Raw genomic sequence first — 12,529 nt, 5'->3', positions numbered from 1 at the left:
ACGTGCATTAGCCTATTTTAATGCATATTAAACCGTCACTTTAAAAAAAGTGCTATTTAGTTAATGTGCATTAAAATAGGCTTATGTGCATTAAGCATCACGAAATAACCAGCGATGCCTGTACACAAATGCAGAGGCTGCTCCAACTCACCGTAATTACAGCACTCTGGAGCAGTCTTAATTAATCAAGTTTGCTGGAGTGTGGTACTTACTACGCTCCAGCAGCCTCCCACATCTCGTGTATCAGTGTCCCATTAAACAAGCTCTGGTTCAAGTGCCCCTTCACCATTTTTAAGCACAAGGGCATTTAACCATTTTTAAGCTGGTACAGGAGATGCTGCAGTGGTTTAATTAGAGCGGCTCTCAGAGCTGTTCTAATTAAAGTACTGCCAGCCAAAACCGGCTGTAAGTAATCACATTTCTTACGTCACGATTCCATTTTGCTCCACGAGCCCTCTTCCGAGCTCCCCTTCCCTTCTTCGCTTTACTCGATTTCCCTCCGTCTCATTATGTCCTGCTGTAAATGGTGCCTGGGGACACTCACCACGTAGCAGGGCCAGCCCGGCTTCCCACCCAGGAATTAGTGGTGCCGTGCAACGTAGCACCTCTGTTATCACCCCACGGTCTGTATCGGGGATGCACTTTCTACTTCTGCTCGAGCTTGGCCTCAGAAAAGTCAGCTGCCATATTTTCACAGAGAGGTAATTAAGCTATAATCCTCCAGAATCCCTCATTACCAGCCATTTTCATCAAGCAATTTGTTTGCCAGCAGCTCAGGGTGTTATTGCTACCATTAACACTGCTCACTGGTTCACAAGAGACGCTGTTTATTTATCAAATAGAAAGAACAGCTATCAAATTCCCGGCCGTTAGGACTTACTGGTCCTTTCTTCTGCAGACTTTGTGGGAATGCCCCCACTCACCACAAATCAGGAGACATGGTATGAATGGATTGTCACATGGTGACTATTCTGTTTTCTTGATGTGGCTTTTGAGGTTTTTCTTCAGAAACGGCTCCAATGGTGGGAAAGAAACATAGCCACTGAGAGAGCCATTCAAGGCAGGATTTGCTATACCAGCTCAGACTGCTGGCTTGTCAAATCCCAATTTTTGCCTCCAACCAATAGCTGGTACTTCAAAGGATGCTGCAAACTCTTAAAAGGCCTCTTGTATGATTGCGCATGCAATCTTGATGGGAAAAGATGCTTTGAAGAACCCTGATAATTTCATCTCATACCCCAAAACACAAGTTTGATAATATCTGGGTTTATAACATAGTAACTGGCAACGACATTTCATTGGACTTCTAAAATACAGTCTTTTAAATATAATTGAGAGTAGAATATAATAAAACAAACTCTCTTACAGAGAGTTTGTATGGGATACTTTGGATAGAGATGATCCTGCTTCAGGCAGGGGGGTTGGATGAGATGACCTCCGGAGGTCCCTTCCAGCCCTGCTTCTCTATGACTCTTTAACACAAAAAATAAGTAGTAGGAAGAGTGCCATCCATCTCATTTAGCTATGGGAATTGATGTGAGAGAGGAAAATACTAGGGTCTCACAACAGGGCTGCTCATGAACCTCTGTCCATTGCCTTCCCATGAGAAGGGGTCAGGAATTTTTGGACCAAACTGGATTTCATCAGAAAGTGCCTATAATCAAAGAACCTCGTCTGCCTATTTTGGGAAATGAAACTTTGGCAGGAAACGTCGGTTTGATGAAGAGTCTTCTCAGGTCCAGGATGTAATTTCTAGTGAGACATGCACACCAAAATAGTAGTTAAGGCTCTTGCCTAGGACAAGGGAATTGTAGGGATGTGAACGTGAGTCTCCCATATCCTAGGACAGAGCACTAATCCTCCCCTTTTCAGGACATACAATCCATCTATCCAGCCTGCTGCCCCAGTGAATACACTACTTATCCTAAATGAACAGCCCCAACCAGACAGACGGCTGATGGGTCTCATATCTCAAGCAAGTGCCCACATCATTAGGTGATCTGGGGTGCTCTTGCAGTCTTGCATGTTTATTCCATAAGAAATATTCACAGGACCTCCTTTCTTTTCCATTTCCAACAGCAATGGAAACAAATTTCAAACCCTCAACATACGCCATGAATCTGAAATCTTATTTTTTAGCCAGCTCTGCTTCAAATCAGGATTAGGCCCTCTAGAAAGCAGTATACATTTTTATTTCTTCTCAAATCAAGTGAGTGATTCCTTATAGGACATCTTCTTGAGGTGTCCTTACGCCTGTGTGATCCTTTCTAACTCAGCCAAGTCCCTGATAACACTATGGTTGAGAGGACCAGGAATCGGTGCTAAAGTCACAAGAGATTTCGGAGGAGTGAAGAGGCACTTCGGCGGCTGAGCCTGCTCAGTACCCATTATCATCCATGCGAGTGGAAGGCATGCAGCCCTTCCTACAGGTGGGATCTACTTGGGTAATGGTTAGGATAGAAAAAATATTCTACATAATGGTTAGGATAGCAAAATATTTCCAGATGCTGGACTCAATAAATTGCTCCAATTTAATATTGATAAATATAAAATCAGGCAACAGTGTCAGAGAGACAGCCGGTGACCTTTGCAGGGTATCAGCTAGGATTCGTAGGGGTCTTGAAGGCATCCCTTTTCTACCCCCATCGTGGGCAGTATCATACTGGAAGTCCTCTGATATTCTGAGGAGGAGATTGATTTGGGAGTTTTGTAGAAAACCCTCCAGTCTTTTCAGGACCGCGGCTCTGAAACAGAAAGCAGTGATAGCAGGAAAGGAAGCGCAAGCTACAGTGACGGGTGTGACAAACCTTCTGATAAGCCTCAAGATACCACCTGAGATTGTTTGGCATGCCACTCTAGCAAAGGACAGCTAGAAATGGGTCACCGTTCAAACCTGCTCCACTACAAAAGTGTGCAGTTCACCACTTACAGTCTTGAGCGCCTCGTAGGAATTTCATGCTTCTGCCTGTTATGATGATCAAGGATGTTAATGAGATGAACAGCCCAGAAGAAGGTGGACCCCCCCCCACAAATCAGGTCTGTAGGACTCAGTCACAATGTCATGCACACCTGCCCCTGGATTTGAAATGCATCAACAGGCAAAACACTGGAGTTTTGCTGCAAGTTCACAAGGAGACTGGGGTAGAGGAGCCCCGAGATGATTCCCTGCTCAACCACAGCTCATTTCATCTTCGGGAAGATGCTCTACCCTGTGCCTCGGCTGCCCAACCGGAGCTGTGGCTCACGCTTCCCAGCCACACGTGGATGTAGGGTGGGCAAGTCAGCCAATTGACCAGTCAAATAGTGTCAACCGAGCAGTCAACTGACTGCATATTTTTTGACTGGTCAAGGATTATAGCAATTCTACAAAAAAAAAAACCCCCTATTTTTCTTGTAGTTTTTCTTGACAGCAATATGATTTTTAAAATTGTTTTTGACAACGGAAAATGTGTGCTTTTTCTGTATGTTATCTGGACCTACCAGCAATTACTTACAATTTTTGACTGATATTTGACCATTCAATTGACCGGTCAAATACCCAACCCTACATAGATTATTTCTCCATTATTTGCTGCCAACATATTGTCCCAAGTTTTCTGACAAATCCCGTGTCCCAATTCAGAGGTCCCTTGCAGCTGAAGGAGCCCATCCCCACCTCCTGCTGCCACTTGTTTTATCTGAATCGACCGTAACAACTCAGGCAACCTCGCTGCTGCTCAGCTTCCAGTATGGCTCTCTGGGGACTGTTACCAGGAAGGATCCTTGCTCAGCCCAGACAACGGGTGATATAACCTCTAGGGCTGATCAACAGACAGCACATCTGGGAGGAAGGGCTGTATTCCCTGCAGCTGTGCACTAGGGGCGGTGCTAGTGCTTGTGCACTTGAACTTCACACTCATGTAAAATAACCACAGCGAGTGCAAGGCAGTGCAGGAACCGGACCCCGTTTGTAGCCAGCTACCCCAAGGAGTGGGGGACAATCTAAAGAGCTACTTCGACACACCCCAGGCCTCCTTCACCTTTAACAAAGCCTTTTTATTTCTTTTCAGTTGAAGGCAAATGAGCAAAGGCCAAGATTGGTTCTAGTTTACCAGCTCTTCTGCCTTCATTGGTACAAGGAGAGCTGCTGGGCTCAGTTGCAGTGCAGGCCTGGATGCTACTTCCTATATGCTCAGAACCGAAGCTTTATATCCCAAATTGTAGGGCTGCTATATTGCCTGTTGCACACACAGCTGCCCCCTCAGAGCCTGAGATGCTTAGCGATGTGTGGGTGAAGTGCAATAATATCTTATTCCCGTGCAGATGTGCTCTTTCCAACTGCATCCCCTCTGTTTCTCTTGCTAATTAATAATCTAGAAGTTTAACCCATGCATAAAAACCCAAATAATGCAGCTAATCCCAGGAGGCTCCAGCAGGTCAGGTTTCCACTGGGGTAACAGCGATGAGGCAGAGATGTCAGGGGAGATGTACCTGTCAGGCACTGGTTTTCTGTGGGCTTAGCATTTCTATACACCAAACCGTCTGGACCTACCTGTATTTGTCCCAGCCAAAGATCAGCCGCGAGGTCTGATGTTTGTGGTCCTTGCTGAACTCAAACTCTTTGATTTCCAATAAATGCAAGTGTAAAGACTAGCCCAAACACCCCTCCCAGGAGGCAAACGATCGTATTCTGCCTGCATCCTCTTAATTCATTTGACTTACTTGGCAGTCAGTTAACACAGGGCCACAAACACCAGCCTAGAAACACCTACGGTTAGACACCTCGCAAGCAAGTGCTCCAGACAGCATGTTGCAAACAATTGGCCATTGAGATTAACAACCTCAGTCTGAATCAGTTACAAAACCTGTGCTTTGAGGAAAAAAATCAATAGAAAGTCCAGACTAAATTACATTGGATGAGATTATCTCAGCCTTCGAACTCATAAAGAACGGTGCAAGAAGGAAGAAGAGAGGAGCCTGCTACACTGAGCAAGTTTTGTGCTGAAGTTTGCTTTTGGAAAGTTACTTTAGCTGACTTTCCTCAGGTTAGAAGAAAAAAACCCACGTGTCAAAAATAATTTAGTCTCATCAGTTCCTATTTAAACACAAAGATCCTGGCTTGATAACCTTTGGTCTGTTGTTGCATGGCCACCATAAATAATAGGAAAGACCTCCAGTCTCTAATAAAGTCAGTTCTCTTCCACCGCTCCTGAAGAGCACGATGATTAATTGCTTTACGCTGTAAAGTTTCCATTTTGCCTTGACGAGGCAGAACTATTATTTGTGTTCTCCCAATGAGAACTGAAAATTAAAATCATTAGCTGCCTTACGTAATTTAAACCACAAAGAAACCACTGTGTGATTAAAAATATGACACTGGGAAGTGGCTATAAAATTGAAATATAAATGAGCCATTTCAGAAGACCAGCTTAGTCCTACCATGCTTTGTGGTCTATATTTCACCTGCACTAAAGTTTTATTAAAAGTATGATATTGTCAGCACTTAATAAATATTAATGATGATAATATATGCCATAATTACTTACCAGACATTACCAACGTGCTCTGATCTGCATAGAGCTGGATTTTTGACTACACTCAGGCCTTAAGATGGGTGAAAATACCTCTCTTCTCACAGCTTTATGGAGCTGTCAGGCTGGCAGAAGGATTGCCCGTTGGCCCGGGTCCCAGCCCCTGATGCAGAAGAAAGACCAAGAGCTATTAGGTGGCTGGTAATAGGTGGCTGTGCTTTCTGCTTTCCAGAGCCTGCAGGGGCTATAAATTAGAGGAACATCCACACTGCCCTAACTTACACCTAGTGTCGATTGGACAGCTCGGTCCCCGAACACCGGGAACATAAAGGCGTCTTGAAGGACACTGCTTGTGCTTCTGCACAAGAGTGGCGTAATTGAGGAAGAGGCACATCGACTCAAGGGCTGCCATGGGACTTAGGTGCCTAAGTACCTTCCTTCCAGCAATGGGGTATCTGATTACGCCGTGCAGTGGCAAAGGGCTGCCCCAGCACATCTGCCAAATGGGTCAAAAGACCGCGTGCTATGCGATCAGCATGCCTGACACCCTGGTTATTTACAGGCACACATTTCCCCTGGATGCAACTCCTGCAGGAGTCGAACTCTGCCCCTTCTTTTTCCTGGGTCCCGCAGCATTCAGTGGCTTAAAGGTCTAGCTTCTGGAGTCACGGGAAGAAAATGAAGTGGACCTATCTCAGAAGCAAAACAGAGATGCATTTGACAACTGCTTTGAGTGAAACATTTCTAGTGAGAGAGTTTTTCCTAATATCCAACCTAACCATCCCCTGCTGCAACTTGAGACGGTTGCTCCTTATTCTGCCATCCGGAGGGTAATAAATACCCTTCCTCTTCCCACACAAAGCCCACAAGCTCCTTTCGTGCACCTCAGTGCAATTTCTCAGACGACGACAGACCCAGTATTTCGCAGGATTCTGCAGACTTAGCCCAGGATGTCAGGGGACTTCCCCTGAAGTAGGTCTTGTGGGTCCCAAAACCCACCCTAGGTGTGATTAGGGCCAGCTGGAGCCAAGGCACCTGAAGAAAGTCGAGGGCCAGGTCCTCTGCCAGCTGAGTGCATGGCCTTTTGCTTTCTTTTTCCTGTTTATTTCCAGCCAGAGCACCTTCCTGGGGCACAGCACACCCATTTACAGATAGGTAGGGTGGGGGGACTGCTTTACCGTTGTGACTCCGAGGACTGGGCTGCAGGGCAAGGACAAGGGAAAGACCCAAATGTCAAATCTAAACTGGGGAGGACTCTGGATGACATAAGCAAGAGGAAGGGGAAGGGTCGGGGACACCATTGTTCTCCAAGGTCCATCACCAGAGAAACAGGGACCAGTGATTTATTGGTCAGTGGAGGCCTACTGAGCAGCTTCCTGACCTCACACATGCGTCCTGCCCAGGCTCTAAGCTGCCATCCCCAGGAAGCTTTCAGGGGAGGAAGCCTGAAGTTGCGGGGACAGGCAGCACACGGCAATCAGCCAACAGGAAGAGGGTTGCGGCCTCACCGGGAAGTCGGGGTTGGCCGAGCTCTCTGGCTTGTACAACCTGTGTGTCGGACAGTGGTGGCATCCACTGCGATGAAACAAAACCAGGCACTCTCAGAAAAGATAATAGCCTTCTACTGCTACCGGCATGTGATGCTCCTACTTTAGGTCAGTATGGAGGTCTGCATGTTGATTAGGGGGGGTCCCGATAATGGCCTCACATAGGGGACTTGACTAGGGGAGGATTAGGTCCTGAAGCTTGAACCCTTCTACTTAAAGGAAGAAGTAATCTCATCGATCTCTAGTTTTTGGAACTGCGGGGTTCACCACTTACATGTTGGCAGACCTGTCTGCATGCCTGGAGACATACAGTCCTAGAAAACGAGGGCTGGAAGGACCTTAGGAGGTCACATCCAGTCCAACCCCCTGCTCCAAGCAGGACCAGCCCCAACTACATCAGCCCAGCCAAGACTTCGTCTAGCCAGGCCTTAAAAGCCTCCAAGGATGGAGAGTCCACCACCTCTCTGGGTAACCTGTTCCAGTGCTTCACCCCCCTCCTAGTGAGAGTTTTTCCTAATACTCAACCTAAATCTCTCTTGCTGCAACATCCATGGTCCATCTTTCCTCTGCAGACCCGTCAGTACAGCTTACTCTTTAATTTTGCTACCTTTTATTTTCCTATTTGCACTTAATGCAGTGCAGTTTAATTTTAAAAAAAAAAAAGCTTTAAAACTAGGTGTACGTTTTACATGACAGATGTGATAAAAACAACAACTCCATGGAAAACAAGAGGATAAAAAAGAAAAGCCAGGCACGTTTGCAATTTCCTTTCCCATAACATACAGTAATTCAGCCACCCCATCAGGAGATAAGAATTACTTTAAGAATCATTTTCTTTTAATAGGTCTGTCTGAAACAGAGCAAATTTCTTTCTTAGTCATTATGGCTCTGGCCCTACAAAGAGCAGCTGCAGACAGAGCCAGAACGTGAAGGAAGGCTCCCAGCATCGCATAAATAAACAATGAGCGCCGGGACTGTTTCAATAGAGGGCTTAAATAAGCATTTCACATGCTTGGCCGTGATGTTACTCAGGCACTGCCTATTTAAAAGAAGACATTTAAAGGCTTGGGAGCATTAGCGCCTTCACAGAGCCATTAATTAGCTCAGCTGATTTGTGCTTTACGTTAGACATGGGAGCAGTGGGTCAAAGCAAATTATTATTATGTGCAGTAATATACACAGCTAGAGACCCGGAAAACCTTTGCTGGGGTAAGCGTTACCTAGGAGGGGACACATGGCCGAGATCTCTGAGAACTCACGGCTGCGGTGCTGCGAGGAGGAACACGTGATGTCAAAAGTGACCCTGCGGATGTATCCGCCGACCAAGGAATAGCTGAAAGACCAGCACGGATGCAGGTGTGCAAAGGGGTTTCCAGGTTGCAGTGACACTCCCATGCTGATTGCATCAACTAGGGGAACTGCTTGGTGAGTCTCAATTGGAAATCCATTGGAAATCAGTGTGGATCCTGAATGCAACTGGTCCAATTAGACCCACTGTAAATCAGTGTGGATCCTGAATGCAACTGGTCTAATCAGACCCACTGGAAATCAGCGTGGATCCTGAATGCGACTGGTCCGATCGGACCCATTGGAAACCAGTGTGGATCCTGAATGCGACTGGGGCTCAAGAGCCACGAAGCAGAGGGAGGTAGCGGCTGCTATAGCTAACCTGGGGGCTCACAAAGACAGCAGCTCCCATCTAGAGGCTCTGCCATGACTGATCTAGGTTTCTCCTATACCCCGAGTTGGAGCCCCCCACCCATTATCAGTTATAAGGCCCATGATGATGGATCCCCTCCCTCAGCATAGGGTTAATGGAGTCAAATGCCCGCATCTGATTGAATTCCAGTATGAAGTGGGTGTCTAACCCCCACAGGCCCCTTTCAAAAATCTCAGGCTCACTGCTCAGCTCCGAGGAGCCCACAGCAAAGATGCCAGTCACACGTGAACTATGGGAAACTGCTCAGGAAGTCTGCCACTCCTCCACAGACAGCCTGAAGACAGTGTTTAGACAGATGCCCATTCATACAGCTGGGAATGCCTGTTGACAGCTTTGCGCAGCCAAGGACATATGCACTCCCCTTCGCCTGGGGGCTCTTACCCTCACCCAGGTAAGAAAAAGGCCAGATACGTAATGCGTCTGGCCCCTACCATGGGCATATGCATGCCCAGTTTGGTCTCTGCAACAAATGCATTCATCCATGGAGCCCGACCTGGCCCAGAAGTCAAAATACTGATTCCTCCCTGCAGCTAACTGGGTTTGGTACTCAGGAGAGACACAGGCTGAAGTCATCAGGACATTTCTTCTGCAATTGTTATTTACTGAGACTCATTTATTTCTTCTGTTCCTAAGTGCAAATTAGTTTCACTGTATCATCTGACTCTGATGGATGTTTGTAATCCATAAATGATCCCATTGAACTAACATCTAAAGCAGGGAGGGGAGGCACATTTTGTTCTTCCTAATGAAATGCAAGAGCAAAGCCCTCAAGCTTATGAAAATAAAACATTGCTGGGAATATGAGCAAGACCTTAAGAGTCCTTCTGTAGGGAAGTGCATCATTTTAAGTCAGTTCGTCTGCCTGATGCAGCCCATTACAGCTTTTCGCTTGACATTCAACAGACATTCTCCATCCAGCTTTCAGCTGTGATCTCAAAATAAAGCTGACTAAAGCCTGAAACTATTATTCCTGTTTGAAAACCAGAGAGCCATCCTTCTGTGCGCAGTACTTTTGATCCTGATCTAGGGAGACATCAAGACTAAAATACCGCCTTATCATTTAGACATGTAGAGCAGGTACACAAAAAGAGAGCCAAACACTGATTTCTGAAAGAAGGCGTATAAATTAATTTTGTGCCCTGAGCTGAAGCTACTCAGCTGCCTGACTACATGTGACAATGGGGACAAGTATGCCTCAGATTACCTTAAATATGCACCGTGCCATAACATTCACTTAGATCTTGAACCCTTCCCCTCCAATGACAAGGCAAATAGTTTTAGGGAGTCAAGATGTTCCCCAAGTCATTTTGTTGGAGCCCCGCAGCAGTTTGCAGTTAAGTTTGCAGGGACTTATGCAACATTTCGGCTCATCTGCACCCAGGCAGTCAGAAGACATGAAATCAGCCCAGGTTCCCATACAAATTTAGGCCGAACTGGATTTTAATCATAGTAGCTAGGGTCGGAAGGGACCTAAACAGATCACAAAGTCCGACCCCCTGCCTTGGGCAGGAATGGATGCTGGGGTCAAATGACCCCAGTCAGGTGTCTATCCAGATGACTTAAAGCTGATTGTAAGGGACATCCAGTCCAGCCCCCTGCTCAAAGGCAGAAGATGTGATTCCTGTATGACCCCAGACAAAATTGTTCATATGATGATCCAGCCTCAAAGGCTAGGGACAGACATTACACATACATCCATTTCAGTGATCAGAAACTGGTTTAAGCCTGTAACAGAGCAGATGTTCAGTGCACATTAAACCAGTCTGAAAAGGGCTGAAACCAGTTTGAGATCAACCTGGCTGAATGTAGTGCTAGACTTAACCGATTTGGGTCAAACCGGTTTATGCAATACGCGTCCCACACCTAAAGCTGAACATCCTTAACAGGCACAGGAAGTTTGGGGATTTGAACCCAGGTTTCCTATAACCTAGCTTAAGAGCCTAGCCTAGCCTAGCCCGTCTTTCCTGAAAGCAGAGGCTTGTGCTATGCTAAACTCGAGGGCTAGCTTGTTAGGAAGCTAGAAGCAGGCTGGCATTAGCCTCTTCCATCCCTATATAGACAACCAGGGCCAGATGTTTTATTCAAACCTATTTTTCCACAACGCACTGCAGGCCGGATCCTCAGCGGAGGCCGAGCAGCCTTCTCCATCGCCTGTCGTGGAGCAGTGCCAAATTATATTGATTGAGGATCAAGCTCTGCATTCATCCCAGGCTCCCTCTTGTCTGTGAGCCTCGGCACAACTGGAATTTCGCCCGTGGAGGGAGAGCACGGCTGGTCTCACAGTATTATTATTTTAACCTTGTTTCATCTCGTTATTTCAGAGAGCTGAGTTTTGGCAGCCAGTGACCAATATCCACTTCATAAATTCAGGCACATCCTGATCACTGCATTAATTATAGCACTGTAGGGCACGGGCTTGGAGCTAGCGGAGCCATAACTTTAGCTATTTCTCAGGGCACTGGCTTTGGGGGCAGCCTCTGCTGGGATTTCTTCCCTGAGTAGTTCACCAAATAACTCTGAGGTGTATGGACGATTAAGGCAGAGGGATATAGATGTTTTAGAAGGAAAGCTTCTTCGCATGCAAGCAGGAAGCATTTTATTACCCGTGAGCAGCTTTTAAAAAGCAAAAAAGTGTATGAACACTCCCAGATGAACGCGCAGCCCTGGACGATGAAGTTCGTGGCTTAGACCCACACAATTTTGGAAACTTCAAGTGAACGCTAGTCTTCTAGATGGACTGCACTGCCCAACGTTTCAGTTACATCAGTTCAAACCCTGACTCCAGCTCAAAGCACCTTCAAACTCCGGGGACGTACCCCATCCAAGCTGAAATGCTGACAGCCTTATTGTCTACACTAGGCTGAATTCCAGCTCCGAGCTGCATGGGAACCTGGACTCAGAGGTGAATTTTGCCTGAGTCCATCCTTAGCTTCACTGTAAGGGAAAGGTTTCTAGTGTTAAACCTGTCACTGCTTGGGAGGTGCGATAGCAAGTAAAAGCAAAGGGATTAGTTATCTCTACAGGTGTGATGTGACACGGGCAAAAAGGCAGAAGGTCCAAAGTTTGAGACAGTGATTCTCAATCGGGTGCCGCAAGATCCTTTGAAGGGTGATGGGAGATACAAAGAGATAAGCCAAGTGTGTGGAGATATTCAAACAAGACTCAGGCTTTTCCCTGCCTGGCCATTCCCCCCGCCCCAAACATCCGGTCCCTCTAAGGAGGTGAGTACTATAATAAATAAATTAGGTTTTGAATGGGGTGCCTCTCCAGTCACAATAGTTATGCAGGATACCTTGAGTCTAAAAAGGCTGAGGACCAACCTTGAAGAGCAGAGCGCTTTGCTTCCCACCTTGTGAAAAGTCCCAATACAACAGGAGTTAAAACCTCAAGGTGGTAAATTTGGGGCTCTCGCCTCTCCAAACCTAGCTCTGATCCCAAGCAGAGTGGATGGGGCTCCCATCTCCCCAGCAAACAAGACAATGACTGGAGGGGCTGAACAGCAAATAAAATCCTGCTTTAAAAGTCATAGCCACAGTAACTGTGAGAGACGCTGGGGCATGTATTTTATTGGCCCCATTAGCTGAAGGATTAGTGGATCCATGTATTAATGCATCAATAAAACATGCCCACTTGTATTTCAGAGATTATAAAATAATCTTCATTCGTAATGAAGCCAATTCTTTTTCCTTGAGATTGTGGGCTGACTTTTTTCCCAGAGGTGAGTAGCACCTGCAACATCTGTCATCTCGAAC

This window comes from Crocodylus siamensis, chromosome 11 (assembly GCF_052110815.1).
Source record: "Crocodylus siamensis isolate JL-2025a chromosome 11, ASM5211081v1, whole genome shotgun sequence".
In the NCBI taxonomy this organism is placed as follows: Eukaryota; Metazoa; Chordata; order Crocodylia; family Crocodylidae; genus Crocodylus; species Crocodylus siamensis.
This window is presented reverse-complemented; position numbering follows the sequence as displayed.